Source organism: Acinonyx jubatus, chromosome B3, assembly GCF_027475565.1.
Source record: "Acinonyx jubatus isolate Ajub_Pintada_27869175 chromosome B3, VMU_Ajub_asm_v1.0, whole genome shotgun sequence".
NCBI classification, from domain to species: domain Eukaryota; kingdom Metazoa; phylum Chordata; class Mammalia; order Carnivora; family Felidae; genus Acinonyx; species Acinonyx jubatus.
In genome coordinates this window covers 44,197,418-44,224,565 of record NC_069386.1, presented here as the reverse complement: position 1 = coordinate 44,224,565, position 27,148 = coordinate 44,197,418, and the positions used below count along the sequence as shown (strand labels likewise).

At 40.0% G+C, this 27,148-nt stretch overlaps 1 long non-coding RNA gene across 1 annotated transcript in view; it reads right to left on the bottom strand.

The window, feature by feature from the left end:
- Positions 1–6,542: 6,542 nt before the first annotated feature.
- Positions 6,543–27,148, bottom strand: part of LOC128315932 (uncharacterized) — a 71,433-nt gene continuing 50,827 nt past the window's right edge. The window contains exon 3 of the long non-coding RNA XR_008299145.1: positions 6,543–7,530. This is a non-coding gene — a long non-coding RNA (uncharacterized LOC128315932). The remainder of the gene's footprint in view (positions 7,531–27,148) is intronic.

Sequence of the window (27,148 nt, the reverse complement as noted above, 5' to 3'; positions counted from 1 at the left end):
AAGAGCCTCCACACTGTGAGTCAAGGTTGGGGGGTGGGGCTGGGGAGACTGAGGTGGAGCAGAGTTCTGCTGCCCTGTTGAGTCTGTCCTTCAGTGATGGGGCAGGGGGGAAGGGGTGTCTCTTAAACGTTCTGTGTTTGCCACCAGAACAGCACAGTGAGGTGGCAACGGCACAGAACTGGGAATCGGGAAGCTAGTGCTGGGGTCAGAGATGTGTTGCTAAAATTCTGTTTGGCCTTGAACCAGTCACTTCTTCCTGGGCACTGGAAGCTGTTCTCTGTAGGAAGAAGGGCTAGACAACACACTCTCCACAGTTCTTTCTAGCCCTAATGGGCTATAATTCTTTTGGGTAAGCTGAATGGAGAGACATGTTAGTTGGCCCTTTCGCGCTCAGCAACAGAACCCCTGCCTCACCCACCAGCCATCCTTTAGAAACTGTTTGGTAAGCCAGTAGGTTTCTCTATCAACTGTCATGAGTGCTGATGGTGGGTGAAAAGGGTTTGCTAGTATCTCCCCCTGCAGAAGGTCACTGTCTCAAGAGCCAAGTTCCTTGGAGGGCTATGGATGACCCCTTGTCCAGCTAACTTGGGGCATACTTAGGATATATTTAAGGCATGAATCTGGCGAAAATGAAAGCAGAAGGCAATTTTAAAGAGTGGAGCCCCATGCAGTCAGAGAGTGGGAGTGGAAGCTCCATGAGTGGAAGAAAGAGTGGGTGATCTTAACCCTGTATGTTGGGCCTCAAGTAGTTTCAATTAAAAATTACTGAACACCAACGAGGCACTAGGGACTGTGCTACAGGCTGCTCTTTGCCCTCAATTTGCTCCTAGCATTTTAGGGAAATGGGAATAAACAAATTCACAACAGTATCCTAGTATAATAATACAGATATGTATAAGGTACTGCTGATCTGGATGGGGCCTTATTAGTTTTGTCTTTCTTTAGTCCCCCATTTCCAGTAGTCTTTCAGAATACTTGCCAGTTGATTGATCTTTGCAGCAGTGCCCCCTCCCCAACATAAACATGGAAACTACAAGCCTTAATTCACCATAGCCTAGGAAGGCTCTATGTTAGCCTTTTCCCCCCCTAGATCAATGCTGAATAAATTCCTCAACCTCTCTGCCTACGTGCACGCAGAGCATATCATACATCCAAGAAAGTGAGTTTAGTACCCGAGGGGACATTTGGCAATGTCTGGAAACATTTTGACTATCATAGCTGGGGTGGGGCTGGCTACTGGCGTCTAGTGGGGAGAGGTCAGGGATGCTGCTAAACAACTCACACTGCATAGCACAGCCTCCCCCCACCTCCCCTGAAGTCCTGGTCTAAAGTAGTCTATCTAACTTCAACTCAACCAGTTGAAGAGTAATAAAATCAAGCCCACACCTATTGTGACTTTGGTCTTAGTATATCAAAATAACTGGTTTCACTGATTTTTTAAAATTAGTTAATTACTTTCACCTGAATTGGTGGAGTCATAGCACAAAGTGCTGCCAGTTGGTTAAAGCAGATGTTGAGTGTTCCCAGAATCCTGAGCCTCACATCAAGCAGGGGTCGTGGCAATACAGAAGCAAGCTGCGATCAGAGGGGGTGGGGATAAGAAATATTTTTAAGTTTATTTATTTGAGAGAGAGAGTGAGTGCAGGAGAGGGGCAGAGAGAGAGGGAGACAGAATCCCAAGCAGGCCCTGCACTGTCAGCACAGAGCCAGACTCAGGGCTCAAACTCACGAACCATGAGATCATGACCTGAGCTGAAACTAAGTCGGATGCTTGACTGACTGAGCCACCCAGGTGCCCCAAGCCGTAATCAGAGGGGGTAGAGATAATAAGGACATATTTCTTGAAAAAGAAAACTGACCCAAGGACTGAGCCCTGGAGCACTCCACCCATGGGGTCAGGAAGGTAAGGAAGAACCACCTGAGAAACCTTAGGAGGACTGATCAGATCTGAAGACTAGGAGGAGGACCAAAAGAGAGAAGAGCACCAGAGAGAAACTGAAACACGTGTTTTAATGGTGTTTAAGGCTGCTGAGAGGTCAACCCAATGGAACCAGTGGATATTAGTACTGAGATCATGGGATACCCTGACAAGAGCTTGTTCTGTGGAGTGGAAGAAGTGATCTGAGGGGGTTCAGCACGGGATGAAAAGAAAGAAAACAGAGACAGAGACTATACACTCTCTTTTGAGGAATTTTGGTATAAAGGGAAACCAAGAAATTGGGCTGTAGCTAGAAGGGGTTGTGAGACCAAGAGGTGTGTGTGTTTGCAGTTAGATGGGAGATCTTACAACATGTTGGCATGCTGATGAGAATGCTCTACTACAGAAGGAAATATCAGTGGGGACCTGGGTGGCTCAGTTGGTTAAGCATCCAACTTTGGCTCAGGTCATGATCTCACGGTTCGTGGGTTCAAGTCCTGCGTCAGGCTCTGTGCTGACAGCTCAGAGCCTGGAGCCTGCCTCAGATTCTGTGTCTCCTTCTCTGTCTGCCAATCCCCTGCTCACACTCTGTGTCTTTCTCTCAAAAATAAATAATAATTTAAAATTGGAAAAAAGAAGAAAGTATTGGTGATGCAGGAGTGAAAGGTGACACTTTGCCTGAACAATATTTTTGAGTTAGTGAGAAGGGATGGGACTTAGTGCACAAAGGAAGAGTTGACCTAGGACAGCAGGATGGACAGTGCATCCATAGTGTGTGAGTTATCTACTGCTGTATAACAAACTGTCCCAAAATTTAGTGGCTTAAAAAACATGAAAAGCCACATTTATTATCTCACACAGTTTGCTCTGGTTAGGCACTTAACAGCATCTAGGCTGGATGGTTCAGGCTCAAGTGTCTCATGAGGTTGCAGTCAAGATGTTGACCAAGACTGTAGCCATGGGAAGCTTTCACTGGGGGCTGAAGAGCCGCTTCCAAGAGGACTTACTCATATGACTGGCAAGTTCATGTCGGTTGTGGACAGGAAGCCTCAGTTCTTCACCAGATGGACCTCTCCATAGGGCTGGCTGCCTGAGTAGACTCACAACATGGCAGTGATCCAAGAAAGAACAGGGTAGAAGCCTCAATGATTTTATAATCTAGTTCGGAGGCTATACACCCTCAGTGTCTCCACATTCTGTTTATTAGAAATGAGTCATAAAGTCCCAGCCAACAGGAAAAAATTTAGACTCAACTTTTTGAAAATTCTTTGAACGTCAATGAATTTGTGAATATATTTTTAAACCACTACATATAGTACCAGGAAGGAAGTCGTCAGATGCGGGCACAGATGTGGTGAGGGGGGAATCGGTAGATGTTCTCTTCTAAGCACTTCTGTGTTTTTATTGAAATGGTGAGCAAGGCATCGGCTGGGAGTGGGCATGGGGAGAAGGTCTTAGAAGGTGGAGGAGATAGAATATAGGATCTAGGAAACAGTTGATGAGATCAGGAAAGTGAATGGGCTGCTACGACTTCCAGGTGAACTAAGCGTCCCTCTAGGGGATTGATCATAAACTTGAAGGGCAGCGACTCAGCAGTTTGGATGACTTTCTCCAACCCCCAACCAGGGAAATCTGAGGATGTAACTGAGAATAAGAAACCCCAACCTCCATGAAGTAGAGCATATTTCCCCACCCCCCGCCCTTTTTAATTAAATGTTAACACACAATTGTTTAAGGAGCTTGTTTGTATTAATAAATAACATGTGTATTTGTTTGCTTCTCTCTACAATTTCTTTCATTCTTTTAAGCTTTCCAAAATTAACCACATGTAGGATTTCCCCTCCCTGTTCATTTCACATGAGCAAATGTTCATAGACAGGTGTGAATCAGAGCCTCACAGGGCCCAGAGCTGGTCAGGCCCCACAGGGAGTACTGTTTTCAGGGTGGACTCAGCATTTTAAGAGAGTTCAAGTTTATACTTGATAACCTGGGAAGTCTCGAGAAGAAAGTAGCCAGAATGGCCAAGTGCCATCTTGTTACGGGGAAATGATAGGAGGAGCTGGAATGTTTTGGAAGATACCTGGTCACTGTCTTCAAACACCTGAGAGACGGTGTGGGGTTGCCGCTTCCGGCTGTCTTCAGCTTCTCAAGGATGTGCCAGTCAGGAGGGGTAATTGGGGTGATTATCCTGGAACAGGGTGCTCATCACAGGATGACGGACAGAAGGCGTCCCTTCTGACATACATCAAGAGTTGCTTTTCTGAGAGGATAAGGCTTCTCCATCCAGCCGGATAGAAGTCAATTCCCTCCTTAAAGGGACAGATCGTGGGAACTTATGCATGGGGTAGGTTGGGGCAGTGGGTAGGTTAAGCCCAACCTCGGGGCATGCTGCCGGCTGCCCCAGAGCGAAGTTGGAGGATGTGAAAACAAAGGCTCTCATCTTTCTGTTTCAACACTGCCTTCCCCCACGACCTCACGCACAGGTGCTATGTGGCCAAGGAAGTGGCTGCGTTACACCGCGGAGGGCCACGCTGGAACTGGTGGTAGAAGTCCCAGCAGGACAGACTTCTGTTCTTGTGAGGAAAACGTCCCAGTAGGTGGAAATACTTAAAACATGAAAAGGACTCCCTACAAGCGGTGAGCTCACTCCCCCTTTCAGGAAGCATCTGCCAGGCTCCTTTGGAAAGAAAGCCTGCAACAGGAGGGAGGTCAGACGGGCTGACTTCACTTCCAAGCCCTCCTCTGCCTCTGCGATGCTGTGATCTGGTCACCTGGGGTCTTCTCAGCGAACAAATGTTTATTGAGCTCCTACGGCGTGACGTCCCGTGTACTGAACACCTCTTGTACTTCACTTCAGGTGTTCTCGGACTCGCCTGCCATGAGGCCTCGGCTGTGGTGCCCAGGTTTCTGCAGCCTGCCATTTTACTATTCATAACGTCCCCCGGAGACATTCATCTTGGTTCAAATTTTAATTACAAACTAGTATGGCCACTGATAGTTCAACATCAGAGACCCTGGGTCACAGGGAAGCAAACCAACTTGTTGAAGCCTGTATTTATTTGGTATGGAATATGACTTAAGAAATAGAGAATGTTTTCTAGAATCCTTCTCAACTCAAAGGGTCTGATGTGAACTTGGCGATTTGTCTTAAATTCTTTATACACTTTTTTGAGGGTACTTTCCAATACACTGCTATTTGATACTACATCGTTGGTGTGGAAGTTTTTCTTTGGCATTAAGTGGATGTTATTAAGTTTTTCATAAAATATGACTTCTGTAATTTGATTTTTTTGATATGAAATACAGTCACACAATTCAAGCTTCTGTCTCTTGTCCCACAGCTGAGTCTCCTCATGAATGACCAGTTACTGGTTTCTTATTTATTCTTCCAATTTTTATGTATATTCAGGCCAATACACATGCACATATTTTTCTTCCTGTTTTAATAATATTTTTACATGATGGCATACTATGTATATCTTATGCATCTTGCTCTTTTAATATATCTTTGAGATCTTTTCATTCCAACATATATATAAATTTATCATTCATTTTTATAGTTGTATAGAATTCCATTGTATGTATATCGCAATAAACAATTTTATACGAGTGTCACATTTATGTGGGCAAGTATATCTATAGAATAAATTTTCTGGAAGAGGAAATGTGGCATCAGAAATCACATGCATTTGTAGTTTTGATATACATTGACACCCTGCCCTCCATTGGCCTTGGAGCACCATCCACAATGTATGAGAGTGACTGATAATTTTTTATCACTAAATATTTTTTTAACTTTTTAAATATTAATAAATAACCTCAGATATTTTTTAATGAGGGTTAAGCAAGTGAGATCAAGCTGTATCTACTTGAAACATATTTTCAAGAAAGAGAAATTGGAATCAACATCACTCCAAAACAGAAGTCTATACAGGAGTGCCTGGGGGGCTCAGCAGGTTAAGCATCCAACTTCAGCTCAGGTCATGATCTCACAGTTTGTGGGTTTGAGCCCCACGTTGGGTTCTGTGCTGAAAGCTCAGAGCTTGGAGCCTGCTTTGGATTCTTTGTTTCCCTCTCTCTCTGTTCCTCCCCCACTCATGCTCTGTCTCACTCTTTCAAAAATAAACTTTAAAAAAATTTTTAAAAAAAGTCTACAGAGAACATTTTATGACATAAACCCTGAGGTTAAATTTCTATTCCTATCACTCGTGGGTTTAGAGGTTTTATTTCCAAAGACTGAAATGCTCAAGCTTCTGATCTCTCTTTTCTCTTCCTTTGTGGATTAGTTAAGTGGGTTTCTCAGCTCCCCTGACTGCCAGGAAGGGTGGTTCTCTCTGTTGCACATCACAACAGGTTGTGATGATATCATATGCAATGAGCTCTTTCTCTCTCTCCTTGAACTTATTTCTTTCTCCTGGGACTTTGTCTCTTACCCGGGCACACGCCTATCAGTGACCAGTCCCCTTTTCAATTCTTTCTCATTGATTTTTCTTCTCATAATTAGTAGACTCTTGAAACTGCCTTAACCTACATTCCCTATTGTGCTAACGGGGTCTAGCCTTTGCTTACATCATTTATCTCATGTTGAATTTTGCAAGTCAACCTAGCAGTTCTTGCTTAGCTGACTCTTGAACAACACGGGTTTGAACGGTGTGGGTCCACTTACATGTGGATTTTTGTTTTTTGATAAATACAGTATACAACTGCAGATGGATTTTCTCAACATTTTTTTTCTAGCTTAATTTGCTGTAAAATTCAGTAGATAATACATGTAACATACAAAATAAGTGCTAATTGACTATTTATGTTATCATTAAGGCTTCCGGTCAACAGTAGGCTATTACTAGTTGAATTTTGGGGAAGTCAAAAGCTATATATATTTTCGACTGTGCAGGGGGTCAGTGCCCCTCATCCCCACATTGTTCAAGGGTCACCTGTATATCTCAACAACTGTATTTACATGTTGCCATTCTTTCCCCATCCAGGAGTAACATACATACATGTTCGGAAGGGGGCGCACTCCTTCCAAGGCAGTATGGGCTTGTAGTGGTTGATGCCCAAGGAAAAGAGCCCCAGAGCTGAGGTGACTGGCCTTTTGGCCTTTAGAATTTACTAGCAGCGGCTGCTACTTTAATGGAACAGTGGTCATTGGCCAGGCACTTCACACTCATTAGCTCGTTTAACCCTGGTCATAAACTCATGAAGAGACTCCTGTTATTAATCCTATTTTACAGATAAGGAATCAGAGGCTTACAAAGTTGGAGTTACTTACCCAAGGCCACAGCTCACAAGAGCCCAAAGTCAACATGCAGTCCCACCCCACTACTGGGCACTCACCGGGTGAATTTGAACAAGTTTCCTCCCCCCTTACTTCTCTACATCCTTTGTCCCTTTCATATTTGGTTAAAAAAAAAAACCCTCATAATTTCTCTTTCTTCCTTTGTTTTTAAATAACTGTCATAGTGTTCTCTGTAATAGGAGAGACCAAGGAACAAGCAATTAGCACTTGCCTTGACTGATGCTCAACTTCTTCTTTTGCATCCTCACCTCCACGTCTCACAGGCTCATTACAAAATCCACTTCCAAACGTGTGGGAGAGTATTTACTGAAACCTGAAGGGAAAGGGAGGGCAAAGGGTAAATCATACCTTTTAGAAACACATTCCTGGATTCAACCAATGTCTGCTGATCTCTAGCCCCATGCCAGATAGATGATTGCGTGAGCCCTTACTTTAAGGAATTGTTAAAAAACCTCCTGGGGTGGGGGTGGGGCGGACAAAGTCATTTAAGCAACTATGGCAGAAGACAGAATGAAAACAAGTGCTTATGTCTCATAAAGGTCCCTCTGTCACCCTGTATCGCATCTCTTATGCATAGAATTCCATAGACAACCTTATTCAAAAGCAAAATTTCCCTTTAAACAGGAAGAACTTGGAAAGCAAGGGAGCATACAAAATTGGTTTCCAAATGATTTGCTAGTGGATTTTCTTTGCAACTTTGATCGCATTGAATTCTCTTTAGTAAATTAGGGTGAGATGTAGAAAGATTAATGAAGGATGCCGACCATAGTATATTGCCTTCTCCACTAACTTAAAAAAAATAAAACTATGAGGATAATATCATGCAAATACAAGATTATAAAGGTGTTCTATGAAGGAATAAAGTTCATCTTCAACAAGGAATCCTATTATTTTATAGTCACATGTATTGAACCTTAGGAGTTAGTTCTATAAGCCATAAGCCCTATGCCTCCCCAAATAAAATAATAAACAAAAGTCTGAAAAACTCTGTTACCACTTTCTTTTCATATATCCTGCGAGAAGGAGAAAAGATGGGTGAGAAAGAAAGCTGTCAAATGATGCCCTCAAACTCTCAGTGATCCTGTCAAGCAGATCATAAATAGATAAGACCACTGATAGGTAGACAAAAGCTCAGCATGATCTTGCTAGAAGCCAAATAGGGGAAGCCCCAAACCCAAAGGTCATGAATTAGTCTGATTTTAAATTTTTACATTGTTTAATTATAGGAGTCCAATCGTTAAATTTAGTCAAACAGAAAAAGCCCTGAAGGATCAAAGTACATTGCTGTAGTGGCATTGAACAACCTCTAGGAATATACTTTTTCCCCATCTGCTGCTTAGGTAGCCTGTGCTGTCAGCAGAAACCCCAAGATGGCATTCTTGCCTTATTTTTCTAAATGACTCCTTTGGTTTAAAAAAAAAAAAAAACAAAAAACCTGTCTGAAATCCTCACGAGGTTGGGTGGCTAGCTTTGGCGGAAGGGGTGGAGAGGGGAAATATGACATTCTTTCTATTATTTAATCATCAGTGTTGAGTGGGTCAAAAAGGCAGTTGCCTACTGGATATGATTTCAGGTATACCATAGAAAAAGCCCCTTGTTCACAATGATTTCTGCCTGCTGGTCAGCAGTAGCCCAGTAAGTCATTATCAGAAACAGATAAGAAAACTGGGGGTGTTAATTATCTAGCAGGGACCCGAAGGAAAAGGACGTAGAAAAGATAAACTTTGGCTGAACCAGAAATTGAGGGGAAATCATCATTGGTAACCTCTTAATTTGATTTTATAGGATAGAGCCTCTGTTCACCTATTATTTAATATTCCTAACAATCCTGCATGAGGCAGCAATATCACCATTCCCAGATTCCATACAAAATGCAGTTCGGGAGATGCTCTGAATTGTCTAACACTGTGCAGAATAATCCCAGAACAGTTAGGTCACTGGGATGATGCTGGAGAGAGTCACAATGGGAGTCATGTGGCCCTTCCCTCTCGGGCAGCTCCTTCCCATTGATATTTAAACATACTCCAACCTTTGCCATCCTTTGCTCTGCTGTGAAATCCAATGTGTATGCTTGAGTCTAGGTTCTCTTGACCTCTAAGCAGAAACTGACGCTATTGATCATTCTCTTCTTCTTAAAACACTTTTCCCCCTTAAAGCTGAGATACTTCCCTGGTTTTCCTCCTAGCTTCTGGCTCTCCCATTTCAAGTCTCCTACGCAGGCTTATTTGTCTCTACCCAGTCACCACAGACAAGCTCCTCCTGGTCTCTCCTAGTTCTTCTGTCCTTTCCCCTTACCTCACTCCATACATTTCCACTGTGGTAATTGCTAGTGACTTTCCAATTTAAGTCTCCAGCCGTGATCTCTCCTGTGAGCCCCAAACCTACTCAGCACCTTTACGTGGCTATCTCAAAGACATCTCGAATTCAGCATGTTCTGTCCCACACTCAAACTGGGTCCTCTCATATTTCCTAATTAGGTGATTTTTGCCAGCGTCTGAAAATGCTGGCTAAGCCAGAAACCTTCAGTTGGTCCTTGGCCCTTTTCTCTTTCTTCCCCCCTACAGCCATCCATCACCATATCTTCTCGGTTTTATCTAAATGTGCCCACTTTCCATCTTTGCCACTGCAGCTATACTAAACCTAAGCCGCCACCACCTCTTGTCCACACTTCCCACCCTTCTCCCTATACACTCTGGTTTCTTATTAATCTCCACAACGAAATCAGGGTAATTTTTTCAGAACATGAATCTGGTCATCATTTGTTTCAAAATATGTCAGTGACTCTCAATTGCCCTTGTGATGAGGACCAAAATCGTTAGCATGTTTTACAGGGTGTGGTTTGGGCCCTGCTACCTTTCTAGCTTCATCTTACACCTTCAGCCCCTGTCCCCAACCTAAACTTGTCCTATGTACTTTAACTGTATTGTTTCTTGCTCCAAGGCCCCCACCCATATCTTTTCATCTAGCAGATCTCAGATCAAGGGTTATCTTCTCAGGCAAGGCTCCCCTAACCCCTTCCTCTCTCCCAAGTAAAGTACCTTTGACATTACCCACCTTTAAAGAATGGTTACCAGCCTTCAATGTGTTCATCTCAGTTTGTCACTATGCATTCCTTGACATGATTATTTGATTAAAGTATACCTTTCCTATTACAGTCTAGGCTTGGTTTGGCTTGCCATTTTAATACTAACTACAAGCATAGGGCCTGACATATAATAAGTGCTCAGTAAATATTTGTTAAGAGAAGGAATACTGAGAAAGGAATAGCAAGATCAACATCTATTTCACTATTTCACCTGATTCCAGTCACACTATAGATTTTCACGGAGAGCTAATATTATCCATATCACACTTCAGGGGTCTTAAAGAAGAATGTCCAATTTGGTTACTTTTTAATGTCATCAAACAAGTCCCATAGTTGGTTTTAACTTAAGAAGCAAGGGGATACAACCTTAAAAATAAACATCTGCTTACTGAAACCCCTCTCTCTCTCCTAAATAGACATCCAGATATATTCCACAAGTTACCAAGTTGGGTTTTTGTCATCGGGAAAAGGAAAGCATTCCACAGATAGAAGGCCTTGTTGGAGAAGATGGATGTCCTTGCTCAAACCAGAGGAGAGCGGACTCAATCCCAGTTGCTAAGAAATGAAAATTTCCCTAGTACAATGTGACTACTGGAAAGTGAGCCGAGAAGAAAGAAAGAAGCAGAAGGAGGAACTGCCGTAGGAAAACAACCATGTTATGTGGGGCTGAGAGTATCTGAGAGCCATCTACCTCAGAAAAGGACAGTGGTCAACACAAAAATGTGATAATGATATAAATATACTAGACCAACATAAAACACTCTATAGATTTTCCTTAGGGCTAATGTGAGAGAAAGCTTTCAAAATTAAAGAAGCTACACTCGGGAAGCACACGCTTCATGCTAAATCTAGTAACTGCTAAACCCAGTTCTTGCAGTTAAGAAATGATATTCCTCTGAAAACAAATCTGTAGATAAGGAAATGTGACATTTCAGTGGGCCGCAGTTTTTATTACAAGTTTACACATTGTGGGTTTTCTCCAAAAGCACCTTATGGTTATGATGATATACACACTGGCTTTCTGGAAACATTTAATTTATTCAAGCTGCTTGTTAGTAGCCAGATGTTTTAAAGATTTTACCACTGTGGTTGAATTCAACAACAAATCGGTGGGTTATTTCCTAAACCAATTTGTTTGGGTAGAAATTTAATAGATCTCTTTTAAAGCCCTGAAGTATATAGCAAAATTAATATCTAACTATAAACATAGAAACTCATGATGGATAATTTATCTTTTGCATTTACTTGTCATGTTTATTCATCAAAATCCATGCATAACTAAGAAAACTAAATAAATATTACTTTTCTTTTTTAAAAATTAAAGAGTTCTAACTTCTGATTCTAAGACAAGTTAAATACAAACTCTAAGAGATGTATTTTTAAAGGTAGGGTTTTTTCTTTTTCAGTCTAATTTAGGATCTCTGGGATAAACAAGATGTTTTACATATGCTGCTAGGAATAATTGATAGTTCAAGCTTCTGTGTGTTATACTTGTTAAAATATTTGCATTCAAAAGCAAAGTCAGAATTGTAGCTCAAGGCTATATGTATATCTTTCCTAAGGAACATAAGACATAAATAGCATTTTGAATTGTAATTGTTTTGAAATTATAAATTTAAAGATACAGACATGCAATTTTTTTTTTTTTAAAGATGATACTGTCTTCTTCATTCAAGCTTTTGCAGTGAATGTGTGTATGTGTCACACACCGGCAGGGATTGCATATAAGAATAAGGTTGAGTGCCTGTCCTTAAGAAGCTCGGAGTCTAGCGAGGGCATACTGACTATAATCTGCTAATTGCAGTGTAGTGTAATAGGTACTGCAATTGTGGTAAGTACTGGGATTTTGGGAACAAGCTGCAAGAGTTGTGTCCTGGCTATTAGTGATACTCACTGAGATCCTGGGGCTTCTTTCTGACACATGCTAGGATTGCATTTCTTCACTTCTTTAAAGTTAGGCATGGCTTACTTTGGCTAATGAAATATGAGTGGAAGCAATGCAAGTCACATCTAGGTGGAAAGGCTTTTTCCTCCATCATGACCAGCAGTAAGTATTCCAGACGGTAGAGGATCCACTGGGCTGGAACCCCAAGGGAGGATGATATGGAGCAGAGGCCCCGGTTAATGTGCAATAGACATACAGTGTGCATCAGAAATAAACCTTTATTTGTTTAAGCCACTGAGATTTGGAGGATGTTTGTTATTGCAGCACAAGCTAACCCCTACTGACTACGATATGCTTTACTCCAGACTTGGAGAACTAGAAGTTTCTCAGTGTGCACAAGGCTAAGCCGAGACCCAAAGAATGAGTAAGAGTTGTCCAGGTAAAGAATTGAAGGGAACAGTGTTGTAGAGGTAAAAGTACATGCAAAGCCTGGGAGCAGGATGAGAATTCAGCATGTTTGGGGAAGAGTTTTTTTTCTTATTTTTCAAAATACAGTAGAGTAGAGCAGTCCAACAGAGCTATTGGAGACTATGCCGAGTAGAGGTAATACTAATTACTTATCAAGGATATTATTCCAAAGGGTTTCTAACTGGTTTATGTGGGCTCTTGGACACAGAATGGAGAAATAAAGAACCAAATTACTGTAAGCCAAAATAATGGAACTTGTCCTTTATGGAAAATTCACCAGCAAAGGTCTCCTCTTTCCAGAAGGGGTATTTTTTTAATTTAAATTTTTAAAATTTAAATTCTAGTTACTTAATATACGTGGTAAATTGACTTCAGGTGTAGAATTAGTGATTCATCACTTAGAGATAACACCCAGTGCTCATTACAACAAGTGCCCTCCTTAATTCGGATTACCCATATAACCCATCCCCTGCCAACCTCCCTCCATCAACCCTCCGTTTGTTCTCTATAGTTAAGAGTCTCTTATGGTTTATTTACCTCTCTCTTTTTTTCCCTTTCCCTATGTTCATCTGTTTTGTTTATTAAATTCCACATATGAATGAAATCATATGGTATTTACCTTTCTCTGACTGACTTATTTCGCTTAGCATAATACACTCTAGCTCTATCCACGTTGTTGCAAATGGCAAGATTTCATTCTTTTTGATGGCTGAGTAGTATTCCATTGTGTGTGTGTGTGTGTGTGTGTGTGTGTGTGTGTGTGTGTACACATCTTCTTTATCCATTCATCAGTCAATGGACATTTGGGATCTTTTCATTATTTGGCTATTGTTGATAATGCTGCTATAAACATTGGGGTGTGTGTGCCCCTTTGAATCAGTATTTTTGTGTCCCTTGAGTAAATACCCACTAGAGCAATTGCTAGGTCATAGGGTAATTCTATTTTTTTACATTTTTTTAATGTTTCTTTTTATTTTTGAGAGAGAGAGAGAGAAAGAGAGAGAATGAGCGGAGGAGGGGCAGAGAGAGAGGGAGACACAGAATCCGAAGCAGGTCCCGAGCTGTCAGCAAAGAAGCCTGACGTGGGGCTCGAGCTCACGAACTGTGAGATCATGACCTGAGCCAAAATCGGACATTCAACCGACTGATCCACCCAGGCGCCCCTCTATTTTTAACTATTTGAGGAAACTCCATTCTGTTTTTCAGAGTGGCTGTACCATTAGAGTGCAGCATTCCCACCAGCAGTGTAAGAGAGTTCCCCTTTCTCCATGTCCTTGCCCACATCTGCTGTTCCCTGTGTTGTTAATGTTAGCCATTCTGACAGGTGTGAGGTGGTATCTCATTGTGGTTTTGATTTGATTTCCCTGATGGTGAGTAATGTGGAGCATCTTCTCATGTATTTGTTAGGCATCTGTATGTCTTTGGAAAAATCTCTGTTTATGTCAGAAGGGATATTTATATTCCTTATATTCTTGCCTCACTTTGCAGTTACTTCTTTGTATATAGACTCAAATGAATTTTTTTGCCTTATTAAAGTCAGTTGTGCCTGTGTCCATGCATATCTACCATACTGTAAGCTCCTTGAAGGCAAGGTCCATATCATTTTTATTTTTATTGTACTGTATTTTGCATTGTAGGTAGTCAATAAATTCCTATTAAGACAGCTACCACTATTTTAGGAGTCTAAAACCAGCTCACAGCCTTGACTAGCTTCTAAATAACTGCTTGAAAATGGAAATAAACCTCTGTGCAGAGCTGGGGATATATCCATTTAAAAATGCTCCAGAAACATACTGAAGTCTTTTGATGACAGTGAAGGCTGTGGACTTATGAAATTTGCTGCCCAAGACCTAGATTTTACAGCTACTACATCCTGGTTGTGAGTCCTCGGGTTTAACTTTCATCAGGTTGGTTTCCTAAGTTGTGAACTGCAAGGAAAGTCTGCCCTACTCATCTCTCAAGAATACTGGGGGACCCAAAACATATGAGATTTTAACGTGCTGTAGAATATGATGTGATATTCAGGTTACTGCTGTTAGCAGCATGGCTCTTGGATCATTAGAGGAAGTGGATGTCATGCAAAGCCTGTGCAGTTGATTAGACCTGGGTTTGAATTCTTTCTTCAATTAATAGTTCAATTTCAATAGTTCCATTTCTTCAATTAATAGCTGCATAATCTTGGTCAAGCAATAAAATCCCAGCATATACCAATTTGCCACTGATTTAAACTAGAATAATGTACTTATTTTATATAAATACTCTTAGGGAAGGCTGGCATACTAGAAGGGCATTGAACTTCGAAATCATAGAGGCAGAGTTCAAATCCCACTTCTACCACTTATTAGACAGGTGACTTGGCATGTTAATTAACCTCTTAGAGCCTCAATTTCCAGATCAATATGATGGGGATGGTATTACCTCGTTTCCCAAGGTTAAGAGACTACCTGAAGTAGAAAATGCTGACTAATTATGCCTCTGAAATGTTAACATATCTGTTTATCACAGAGCAAAGTCCATCCCTAAAAATTCTGAACTCATGCCATTCGTGGAAAAGGCTCGCTAAGACTCAGAAACGTGTACAGGGGCCTCTTCCCTTATCTCAACATAGAGAAATGACTGAATGAATTTGAAATTAAACCTCTTGTCAATCTGAATCTGTGACTCACCAGACCAGACAAGATTCCTGTTCACCTGGAGGGATCCAAGGCAGCTCATGAGAACTCATCATCTTCCCTTTCTCTTTCCTTTCTGGGGAGTGATAAGGACTTGTTTTCCCTGGGGTCGTACAAGGAATGTTAGGAGAGAAAAAAAGAGAGAGATCTGGGCCACATTCCAATAAAGACCATGGCACCACATGGGCACCACAGTCAAATTTTTGTCTGTTTTCTGAAGGACACAATCTTGGCCCAATACAATGGCTTGCTGTGGTCATCTGTCATGGTCCAGAGAGGAGCAGATCTGCCAGTGTGCCACGTCGCTCCTCACACACAACTGCTGACGTCCGTTCTTGACAAAATGGTATGAGCAAGCTGTCTGCCAGGCCCCTGCATTTGCCGTGAGTGTGGTTTGCACAGTAGCATCGGTATCTCCTGAGATCTTGTTAGAAATGCAGACCCTCAGGCCCCACCTCAGACCCACTATCCTGATCTACAAGTTAACGAGGTTTGTGTGCACTTTGCAGTTTGTGAAGCACTTGGCTACAAAGTCTAAATAATGCCTGACACCAGGTGCCAAAGAGAGCCATTATGTAGGAATTACTGGGGAGGAAACCCTCAAATCTCTTCACCAAGATTCTTAAACTAGACAAGGTCCTCAATTAATGAAGCCCAGGTCTCCCTGCCCTACCACACATGTATACTACTCTGAATGCAATAAAGACATTATTCACTTTCTAACAAGGATCTTTAGATTTTGGGAGTTGCATAAAATCATATAGCTAGGCAGTCGCTAAAATGTAAAATAACCTTCCTTTTTTGTAACTATTGGTTTTGGCTGATAGAAGTCATGCATATAGTCATATTTCAGAGAAATTACCATGCCTTAATGAGAACTTTAGGTTGAAGGAAGACATTTCAGTCAAATGATACTGAAATTGATATGATCAAAATGAAATATGTGGCATATTTATCTAATCAGCTAGAGCTGCAATCGCTAACCATAGTCATTTACAGCTCAATCAACTCATCTAGTCATTATCAGCTAATGATACAATGAGTGATTACTCCCACATGGAGATAATAAGTGAGTTCATGAAAATCAGCACTTCTGTTATGAAAGTGTGACAGGTAGGACTGAAAATAAGGTCTTTGAATGCCGTTAGCGCCTCGCTTACCTGACAAAAATCTAATAGGAAAAAATGGAATGGCAGAGATATAAGATGAGGTACAACCCTTTTGAAAAGCAACTTAGCAACGTGTATCAAGAATCATTAAAAAAAAAAATAAAAAAAAAAAAGGGGGGCGCCTGGGTGGCGCAGTCAGTTGAGCGTCCGACTTCAGCCAGGTCACGGTCTCACGGTCCGTGAGTTCGAGCCCCGCGTCGGGCTCTGGGCTGATGGCTCAGAGCCTGGAGCCTGTTTCTGATTCTGTGTCTCCCTCTCTCTCTGCCCCTTGCCCATTCATGCTCTGTCTCTCTCTGTCCCAAAAATAAATAAACGTTGAAAAAAAAATTAAAAAAAAAAAGAATCATTAAAATGCTCACACCTTTTCATCATGTAAAATATTTCTTCTTTTTTCTGTTAGTTTGAAACAGTATCAAACTTTCCAAAATTGGAACTGGAGTACGAAGAACTTCTCCTGTACCGTTTGAGAGTAAGTTGCTAATAAGATACCCTTGTCATCCTTGAATATTTCAGAGTGAATTTCCTACAAATGAATACATTCTCCTCCATAACCAGAATACAGCCTAAAAATTAGGAAATTAACATGGATGCATCACTATCCTCTTCTCTTGTCTTCACACTCTATTCAACTTTTGCCCATTGTTTCAATAATGTCTTTACAGCAAAAATATCCAATTCGGAATTACGTGTTGCTTTCAGTTGTCGTGGCTCTTTAGTTTCCTTCAGTAAGAAACAGTTCCTCCTTCTGCCCTCGTTTTTCATGGTCATGCCACTTTTTAAGACTACAGACTTGTTATTAGTTTGGGTTAGTCTGATGTTCCTTTATAATTTGATTCAGGTTATATGACTTTGGTAAGAATATCAGAGAAGTGATGGCGTGTTCTTCTCATTGAATCCTCTCAGGTGGCACATAATTTTGATTAGTCTCATTACTGGTTATATTACCTGCAATCACTTCATTGATGTGTTATTTACCAAATTTCTCTACTATAAATTCTTTTTCCCTTTGCAACTAATATCTGTTAGGTAAGAAGTTACTTGGAAATGATATAAACATCCTTTACCTCACTATTTATTTATTTATATCATGTGTTTGTTTACATTAGTATGTATTTATTCCTCTTTTATTCAATGGGTTTTCATCTGTTACCTCATTATTTGTTTTACTGCTCAAGTTGTCCAAGATTTAGCTAGTGGGAACTCCTTCAAGTTGGTTTTCATATTGTTTTGACATGTCCCTATTATTCTCTGAGGACTTTTTCTCTTTCTGGTACAGGATGTTTTACGCTCATCATACTTTGCCTGCACCAGCACAGGAATCTTCTATTTTTCCAAGACTCCCTGGGTCCCTTTAGCGGAGAATCATATTTAGAAACGAAAATCTGGAAGCTAGATGTGTTCATTGCACAGTGACACTGGGAGCCATGACACCCAGGCCTCTTCAGTATCCAGAGCTAGAGGATGAATATCTATATATATCTAGAAATAAATAGGATATGGAGAGAGATATTTATATCTACATATTCAACCATGAATACAAACTGATACTTTCAATTTGAATCTGACACCACATGGTTTCTTGTAGTTTTCTTCTTTTCAGTAACTCCCTTCTTTGACAATGAGAAACCGTCAATACATTATTGTCAGTATATTTACTTATCTGGTTAACCCACTTGTGTGTAAGTAATTGCCAGTCACCGCTGCTACCCTTCATCCCCACAGGACACCTTTACTGTCCCTCTCTCAGCCTCCAGGGTTTCCCTCATCCCACCTATTATGCTTTGGTCCATGTAATAGCTTTTATGTTTAGCAGACTTAATATATTTGGAGTTCAATTTACTTATTTTTCAGGAAATTTTAGGAATATCTGATTTGTAGGATCTTATTTATCTCTAATAAATAATAATAGCCAATCAGAACAGAGTTCTCTTAAGTTCTCTTCAAGAGACTTTATAATCTAGATTATTACAGAGATAGGAAAACGTTTTGTATTCACTTTATGAAAGGTAAAAAACTTTCTGAATTGTAGACACATAGACACACATACATGTGGAGAGTGTACGTCTTCAGTTCCACAATTTTATTCAAAGGTTAATAGTAAGATAGCCACACAAAAACTCACAGGTCCAAATATCAAAGAACTGTTCCCTCTCCTGATGAGCATGAAATTCTAATTGGTTTGAGCCCAAAGTAGACAAATGAGCAAACAAAAGAGACTAACAACCTAGATTTTCTATTTCTTCACCCATTAGAGAACAGACCTCTATAGTCCATTAATCCATTTACCTCTTTTACCAAACAGTCAGACAAGGAAACCAAATTTCACTATTTATTGATGCCACCATAACTTATTCCTCATGTGTGAACCAGAAACAAAACGAAAATATAAAATTAGTGGGGAGAGAGAAGGGGGGAAACTCTATAGGAGCACAGAGGCAGAAAAGTTCAAGTTCTATTACCACTTGAGATTTATCTCTGGAAGCCAAGAAAAGATGTGCCGGGTCTTAATCCACCCCTCACCCCTACCCTCCAGCTCCTCCTAATAGGTGTAGCTCTGTGGCAGTGCAGTTTACTTGACTCTGACAGGGACAGAGGATTCCGTCCTGGTGGCTGAATTCCAAACTGTTAAAGGATAATTAAAAAGAAATACAGTCATGCCTCTGATACAAATACCAAGTGAATATGTACCAAAGATTTCAGTTAACTTATTAACTAATGAGGGAACCAGTAAGATATTATAACCCGTTTCTCTAATGACTTTTAGAAAAAGGAAAGAGAAAGGAAAGAGAAAGGAAAGGAGGGGGGGGGGGAAGAGAAAGATACAGAGGAAGAGAAAGAAAAAAGCATTTACTACATACTTTTAATTCAGACCCTTAATCCAAAGGAAAAATCTAAATAAAAAATACAGTTTATGCATAAAGATGTTCATTTCAGTATTATATTTAATAGATGCAAATTGGAAGCAGTCTAATTGCCCATCAATAAGGAAATGAATAAACAATGGTAAACACATGGATTATTAAGCAGTTACTAAAAATGGTGGTTGGGGACCTCCTGCTTAAGAGGGCAATTTGAGCACGTATTGAATCCGAGAACAACAAAATCCGGAAGCAAGTGCATGCTTTGATTTCAGTAACCACATATTCCAGCTTACTTGGGACAGTACCAGTTTGTCCTTGTTGTGTGGTTATTAATCTCCCTTTTTGCTTTCAAAAGTGTCTCAGTTTAGATGATAAATTATATGGTCACTTTAACTATCATGGGTTGGCTGCAGGATCAAATCTCATTCTCGGCAATTTTTCTGGGAAACCTCCTAGAAGAGGAGACCACGGATAATTAGAATCTTTCTGCAGTATTTACACTCAATTTATACTTAGATAGATCAGAGCAGTGGCTGGCATATTATAAGCACTAGAAAATGCTAGCTTTTGTTGTTATTATTACACTTGATGTGACTAGATAAGCTAAGTTCATATAGGGCACTTGCTACAGCTGTTCTTTATGAGAACAATCTTGGACTGGGTCCACTGCCTGGAGTCATCTGGGCTTTCATAACGAAGATGTGAACAAAACTCACAAGCACAGAGGTGACGCTCTCTGCTGTAACTACTTCTGCTATAATAGCTCGTTCATTATTTTCCATTGGCTTCCACACATAAGAAAATGACAGCACATTTAAACTTTTCCTTTCTCCACTTCTTTGGACTAAAATGTTTGAATAGGGTCTCAACAATTTTCGGACTCATCTGAACTCAAACAAGCAGACCAGCACATATCTTGTGGAAAACCTTTGAAAAGACAGAGCAATTCAAGAGAAGGGGACAAATCTCAGCAATCAAATTGTCTCTTATTACTGAACCAACAGATAAAACTGTGCAAGATTTCAAATAAGTGTTCTCATCAAGATGCAGGAGGAATTTGAACGTACAAAGCTAGAGAAGAGATGAATAGAGCACTGTGCAGAAAATGCAGCTCAAAAAAGATGTTGTAGAGATGAAAAATACAAGCACTGAAGCAGAAGAAGCAAACTACAGGTAGTTATAGGAAATTGATCACTATTGATGTTCTCTCCTGACTTAGAGAAGATTTATAAGAGAAGAGATAAACTTTGAAGACAGGCAGCACAAATTCAAAATATGTATACTAGAAATTCTAGAAGGAGAAGACCAAGCAGACAGAAGAGAAGTAATAATCAAAAGTTCTATCAGCTGATGAAAGGCTTGAATATTCAGAGCCAAAGGGTTAAGTGAGTGGCTGGCAAATTAGTGAGAAAACTCACACCTAGACAGGTTTTATTGTATTGTGTGTGTGGGGGGGGGGGGGGGGAAGGATTCCTCTAAGTATTTACAAAGTAAAATGAAATGTCAAATTTCTTTACTGCAACACTAAATTTGAGAAGACAATAGAGCAAAAGCTACCAGAGGGTTGAAAAGAAAGGAATGGGACCTGAAAATCTGATTTCAAGTGTAGAAGCCTCAGAAAGATATAATCAGAAATGCAGATATGTTGAAACTACCAAAAGCATATCTTTCTTTTAAAAGTAAAAATATGTCAGGATGCCTGGGTGGCTCAGTCAGTTAGGTGCACGACTCTTGATTTCCGCTGAGGTCATGACCTCATGGTTCATGGGATTGAGCCCCACATCAGGCTCCACACTGACAGCACAGAGCCTGCTTGGGATTCTCTCTCTCCCTCTTGTGCTGCCCCTTCCCTGCTTACACTCTCCCTCACTCTCAAAAATAAATAAATAAACTTGAACAAAAAATAAAAGTAAATAAGTGAATCAAAATAAAGAACTCAAGAATATATAAGGCTCAGTATAGAAGAAATGGTAGAAAAACAGAGACAATGCAAATGTTAAAAAGCAGTCTTCAAAAGCATCACAATGTAAATGTAGTAATAACCAGCCTGGATATAAAAATCTCTGCTCATACCAAGAAAAGAAGTAAGACAGAAGGAGAGAAAGGAGGTAATAGTATGGGAAATTATACAAATTTTATAGGAAGAAGTAAACATATTTTGATGATTGATACTGACAAAGAAACAGCCTCAAACAATTTTTAGAAAATTCAACAATGTAGTTACAGAGACAAGCATACAGAAAAAACACCATTATTACATGGAATGTCAAAGAAACACAAAAGAATAAGACAAGATGGTACAAGAAAGCCCAACCATATTAGCTGAGAACCTCCTAGTTATAAAAAAAGAAAAAGAAAAGTATAAGACTTGAAAAATTGGAGAAAAAATTCAGGTTCCTGAATGGGAAAGTTTCACTTTGTACAAAGGTAAGCTCTTTCCAAATAAATCAATGAAATTACTGCAATTACAGTAAAAAAAAAAAAAAAAAAAAAAAAAAAACTAAGGGAATTTTGGGAGGCAATCTCAACAATCTTATTTCTAAACTTTAGCTGTAAGTATAAATGAGACCAGCAAAGGCTATTTTGGCAAATGACAGTAAGAAGCACACAAGAACAAGTAGTCTCTTGGGGCACCTGGGTGGACTGGCTGGTTAAGCGTCCGACTCTTGCTTTCAGTTCAAGTCATGATTTCACAGTTTTGTGGGTGTGAGTTCAGTGTCTACGAGTGCAGAGTCTGCTTGGGATTCTCTCTCTCTGACTCTCCCCCACTCACACGGTCTCTGTCTCTCTCAAAATAAAGAAATAAACTTTAAAAAAACCTTTAAAAATTTAAAAAGAAAAAGAATAGGTAGTCTCAAAGGCAAATTAATTGATGCAAAACGAGTTAAAATTTGATCCATAATTGCTATATAACATTAAATATATCACAAATATACACTGATATTTTAAGATACATGATGTTCTCATGACCATGGAATGATCAGTGACAACACTGGATGTATATATATATACTAGGTATTTTCTCATGCCACTTCCTGACATTCTCAGGTATAACTGATTATATCCCCAAAACAGATATCAAATACTAACCACTATTTTATTTGTTCAATATTTTTCTTACATACATGCCTAAAAATAATTGTTTAATTAAAATTAAAAAAACATCGTTTCATAAACAATATCTCCAGTATCAATTTTTTTTTCAATTTTAGCAGAACATTTATTATCATTTCATGGAACACGAATTCTCTGTGGAACATAGTTTAAGAAACGCTGCTTGAAAATATAGTAAGATACTACAAATCAACAAGAGAATGATGGTTATTTCCAATAGCAAATGGTCAAAGAACACTAATAGGTAATTAATAAAAAATTAAAACTGGCCAATAAGCAGATGGAAAATATTCAACCTTACTTCTAAACAGAGATAGACATTTAACTGAAATCTGATTTTCCACTTATTAAATGTAGAATGATTACATGTTATGCTCCCTACCAATGAAGATCCTGCTCTTACATGGTTGATGAAAATATGTATCAGCACAAACTTTGAGAGTACAATTTATCGTTAAGCACTAACATTTTGCTACAAAATTCTGCATCTGGGATGTACTTAAAGTCTTACCTAAGAATGTTTAGTTCCGTCTTATTTCTAATAAACAAAAATTAGAAAATGGGGAACTGGCTAATTAACTTATAATGTGTGCACACAACAAAACACAAGACAGCCTTTAAAACACTCTGGAAGAGGGGTGCCTGGGTGGCTCGGTTGGTTGAGTGTGTCCGGCTTCGGCTCAGGTTATAATCTCACAGCTCGTGAGTTCAAGCCCTGCGTTGGATTCTGTGCTGACAGCTTACAGCCTGGAGCCTGCTTCGGATTCTGTGTCTCCCTCTCTCTCTGCCCCAACCCACTCGCATTCTGCCTCTGTCTCTCTCAAAAATAAACATTAAAAAAAAATTAAAAAAAACAAAACACTACATTAGAGGGGCACCTGGGTGGCTCAATGGGTTGGGCATCTGACTTTGGCTCAGGTCATGATCTCACGGTTCGTGGGTTCAAGCCCTGTGTTGGGCTCTTGCTGACAGCTCAGAGCCTGGAGCCTGCTTCAGATTCTGTCTCCCTCTCTCTCTGCCTCTCCCCCACTCACACTCTGTTTGTGTCTCTCAAAAATAAATAGACATTAAAAAAAATAGTATGGAAGAGTAACAATGTCATGAACAAAATCAAAACTACTATAATGAAAAAAATAAGATTTAAAACAATATAATTCTATTTATTTTTTGAAATTTTAACAATAGCTATTTTAGGTGACTGAATAAAGTTCTTTGATCTGTGCTTATTTCTATTTTCAAATAGTATTTTTATTTTTTATTTATTTTTCAAATAGTATTTGTTAAAATGATGAATAATCATTGTTGAGATTCCGTAAAACAATTTGGCAATACGTATAAGGGCATTAAATATTTCTGTTATTTGATCTACCAGCAACCCAGCCTAAAATAAATATGAAACACAGACAAATGTTTGCAAGCCATGTTACTTAAAATATTATTTACAATAGTGAAAACCTGGAGACAACTCCAATGTTCAACACTATGAGTTGATTTTTTTTTTTAATTTAACACTATGAGTTGATTAAATAAATCCTGGTACTGTCCTCTCATAAAATATTAGGCAGTTGTTAAGACACGTGGTCAAATAATTTTTAACAACAGTGGAGAAATACTTAGGATACAATGTTAAGAGATAGAAGCTGGTATTAAATTTATGTAATCCATTCTGTAAATATAGATTCTATAAGTAAAATAAAGAAATGCACTGAAAAATACTGAGAGAGAATGCACTAAAATTTAATAGGATTCTACCTCAGTGATTTTACATTTTCTTCACTCTACTTCCCTGAAGTGACCCAAACTTTTAGCAAGGAGCATAGATGAGAATGATACGGCTGAAACAGGTGAAAAGGTGGTTCTGAAGAGTGTGCTGCAGCAAGATTATGTGTGATGAGTGGGAAAAAGAAGACAAAATGAGAGGTACCTTCCGTGTTATGGACTGAATGCTTGCGAAGTCCTGACCCCCAGCATGGCTGTATTTGGAGATGGGGACTCTCTGGAAGGACTTAAGGTTAAATGAGGTCACAGAGGTGGGGGCTCTTAGGATAGGATTAGTGTCCTTACAAGAAAACACTGCAGAAATCTCGTTCTCTCTCTCTCCCCGAGTGCATGCTGAGGAAATGACATGACAAGAACACAGCCAAGAAAAGGTTTCACCAGAAACTGAATCTTGATCTTGGACTTGGAGTTTCCAGAACTGTGAGAAATAAATGTCTGCTGTTGAAGCAGACTCCTACACTAGGTCAAAAAAGAAATCAGTCTTTTTAAAGTGGAAGGAAATGCTCCAAAGAGTATTGGAGTATTGGTGCTGGAATACCTCCCTCTCCAGTTTCTAAACACAACAGGAAGAGAGCAGGTTATCTGGTGGTGAATTGGGGGTCACTGGAACAAGTCTGAATGCTTCTGGAGAAGCACAAACTCAAGGTAGGCCACCACGGTGTGGCTGCCCTTCTGCTGAACTACTGCCTTCAGGGCTGGTGCCTGATTTTTAAAGGTCATAGGCCCAGAAACACATTCAGAAGAGATTAACTAGATCTGTGACGGCTCTTCCAGAAACACTGTCTAGGCTGGAGAGGGAACAGTGCCCTCAAGTAATAACACCTAACACCTTTGCTGTTCCCTTCTACCTCTCAGATTTGCATAGCAACTCTCTTAAAATAACAGATAGGCATTTTAGTGATTATATATCAGACCTCAATTTTCTTTCTTTTCTTTTCTTTTCTTTCTTTCTTTCTTTCTTTCTTTTTCTTTCTTTCTTTCTTTCTTTCTTTCTTTCTTTCTTTCTTTCTTTCTTTCTTTCAGAGAGAGAGTGAGCGTGTGTGAGAGCAGGGGAAAGGGGCAGAGGAAGAGAGGGAGAGAATCTCAAGTGGGCTCCGTGCTCAGCACGGAGTCCAACACCGGGCTCGATCCCAACCTGAGTTAAAACCAAGAGTTGGATGCTCGACCAACTGAGCCACCCAGGCTCCCTTAGACTTCGATTTTCTTTATCCTGCCCCATTCTAAAGAAAGAACAGATGGCTTCATTTTCCATTTTCGTAAAAGGAGCTAGTAAAGGAGCAATGGTGTCACACATAATCTTATTATCAGGTAGGACACAAAAGTCACAGCGGATGTAGAGGCCCCAGTGAGCAAGCAAGAGGGAGTGTCCGGAAAGATGGCAGATGTTTGCCCACTGGAGACTGGGCTGCACACCAGGTTATCAACATTAATGTGCTCTTCCTAAAAATCTCAAGACTTTTTCATTAAGTGGGTAAAATTCAAATAACGTAATCTCTGCTTTTGCAAATTAGCCACAAACCATCTAGTTTCTTAGCAATTACTTGATATTTTTATCTACCTCTAAATGTTACTGACCTAAAAAAAAATCTGATCAAAGGCTGTAGAAATTCTAACCCCTGCAGCAATTATTAAATTGGTCCACTCTGTGTCCTATGCTGACAAATTGTTATACTCTAGAGCCTGACGACCTACAAGTGTCTCAATTAGACGCATGGATGTAGCAGCAATGTTTTAAAGTTGTCTACACTTGACTTCATTCCTTTAAAACAATAACCAACCTGCCCAGCCCCTTGAAATCTTCTCAAACCTAATAAATAGAAATGTCTTTCCTTTTACACTCTAGAGCAGATGTGAGGACGACCATACCTCCTGGGTAGTCAACATTAAATGAAGATAAGCACTTTTGCGGAATAAATCTCTTTCTTGTAACCAGCTTCTCACATCAGGCTTCTCCTTATGCTGTGAAGATCCTGGCATTTACATAGAACCTTTTTATCTATTCTACTCCTTCCTCCATGTCTGCCCTAATGGGCCCTGGTGGTCTAGAACCGTATCAATTGAATCAATAAGGGCTTGATACTGTGTGCCAAACTCTTCCAAAGAGTAGCAGTTAAGACCTCTGACATCTCTTAGGCCATGAAATTGGCCGCTTGAGGGAACAATGGAAATGTAAGTTATGGCAAAGTAATTTGGTATTTAGCAAAGTTTATTCCTGTCTTGAGAAGTTACCTGATTGATATGTCTAGATGTCATGTTTCACACAAGACTGTGAATCTCCCAACATTAAAGACAACTTATGCATTCCTGCTGTCCACACTACAGTGCCAAGCACTGTAAACTGTTAGGTTGAAATTAATTTTCTATCTGGATTAGTAGCAAATACAATGTTGCTATTTTTGTCCAGTGAATTCAGTGAACAAACAGAGGGAACTGGGTGTTTTGGGACCATGCCGATTCCTTTCCTGTTTTCCTACTGTGTGTTCTTTATTAGAACAATATGCTTGTGTGTGTGTGTGTGTGTGTGTGTGTGTGTGTGCGCGCGCATGTGTGTGCGAGCGCACGCGCGCATGCATGACAGGCAAGGTAAACTCTCTCTCAGCCTAAATGACAACAGAAGCAGTCTGACATCTAGCTTTCCTGACAGCTTGTATCTGAAACAGTCAGCTGCAAATTGCTTCAATAACCATTTAAGAGAGGTCATTTTTCTTGAACAAAAGTTAAACCATTTGCCTAAGTATTTATGGAGTTCCTTCTCAGTGCATAGTGAGACCTGGTTCCCCACAGGTGAAACAGTTGTTAGTACTTCTAACAGCTTCCATCCCACCCAACAGGCTCTACAACAAGCCCTCAGCACCCATCTTCGGAAACATATGAATCTGAATCTCTCCAGAGGGGAGA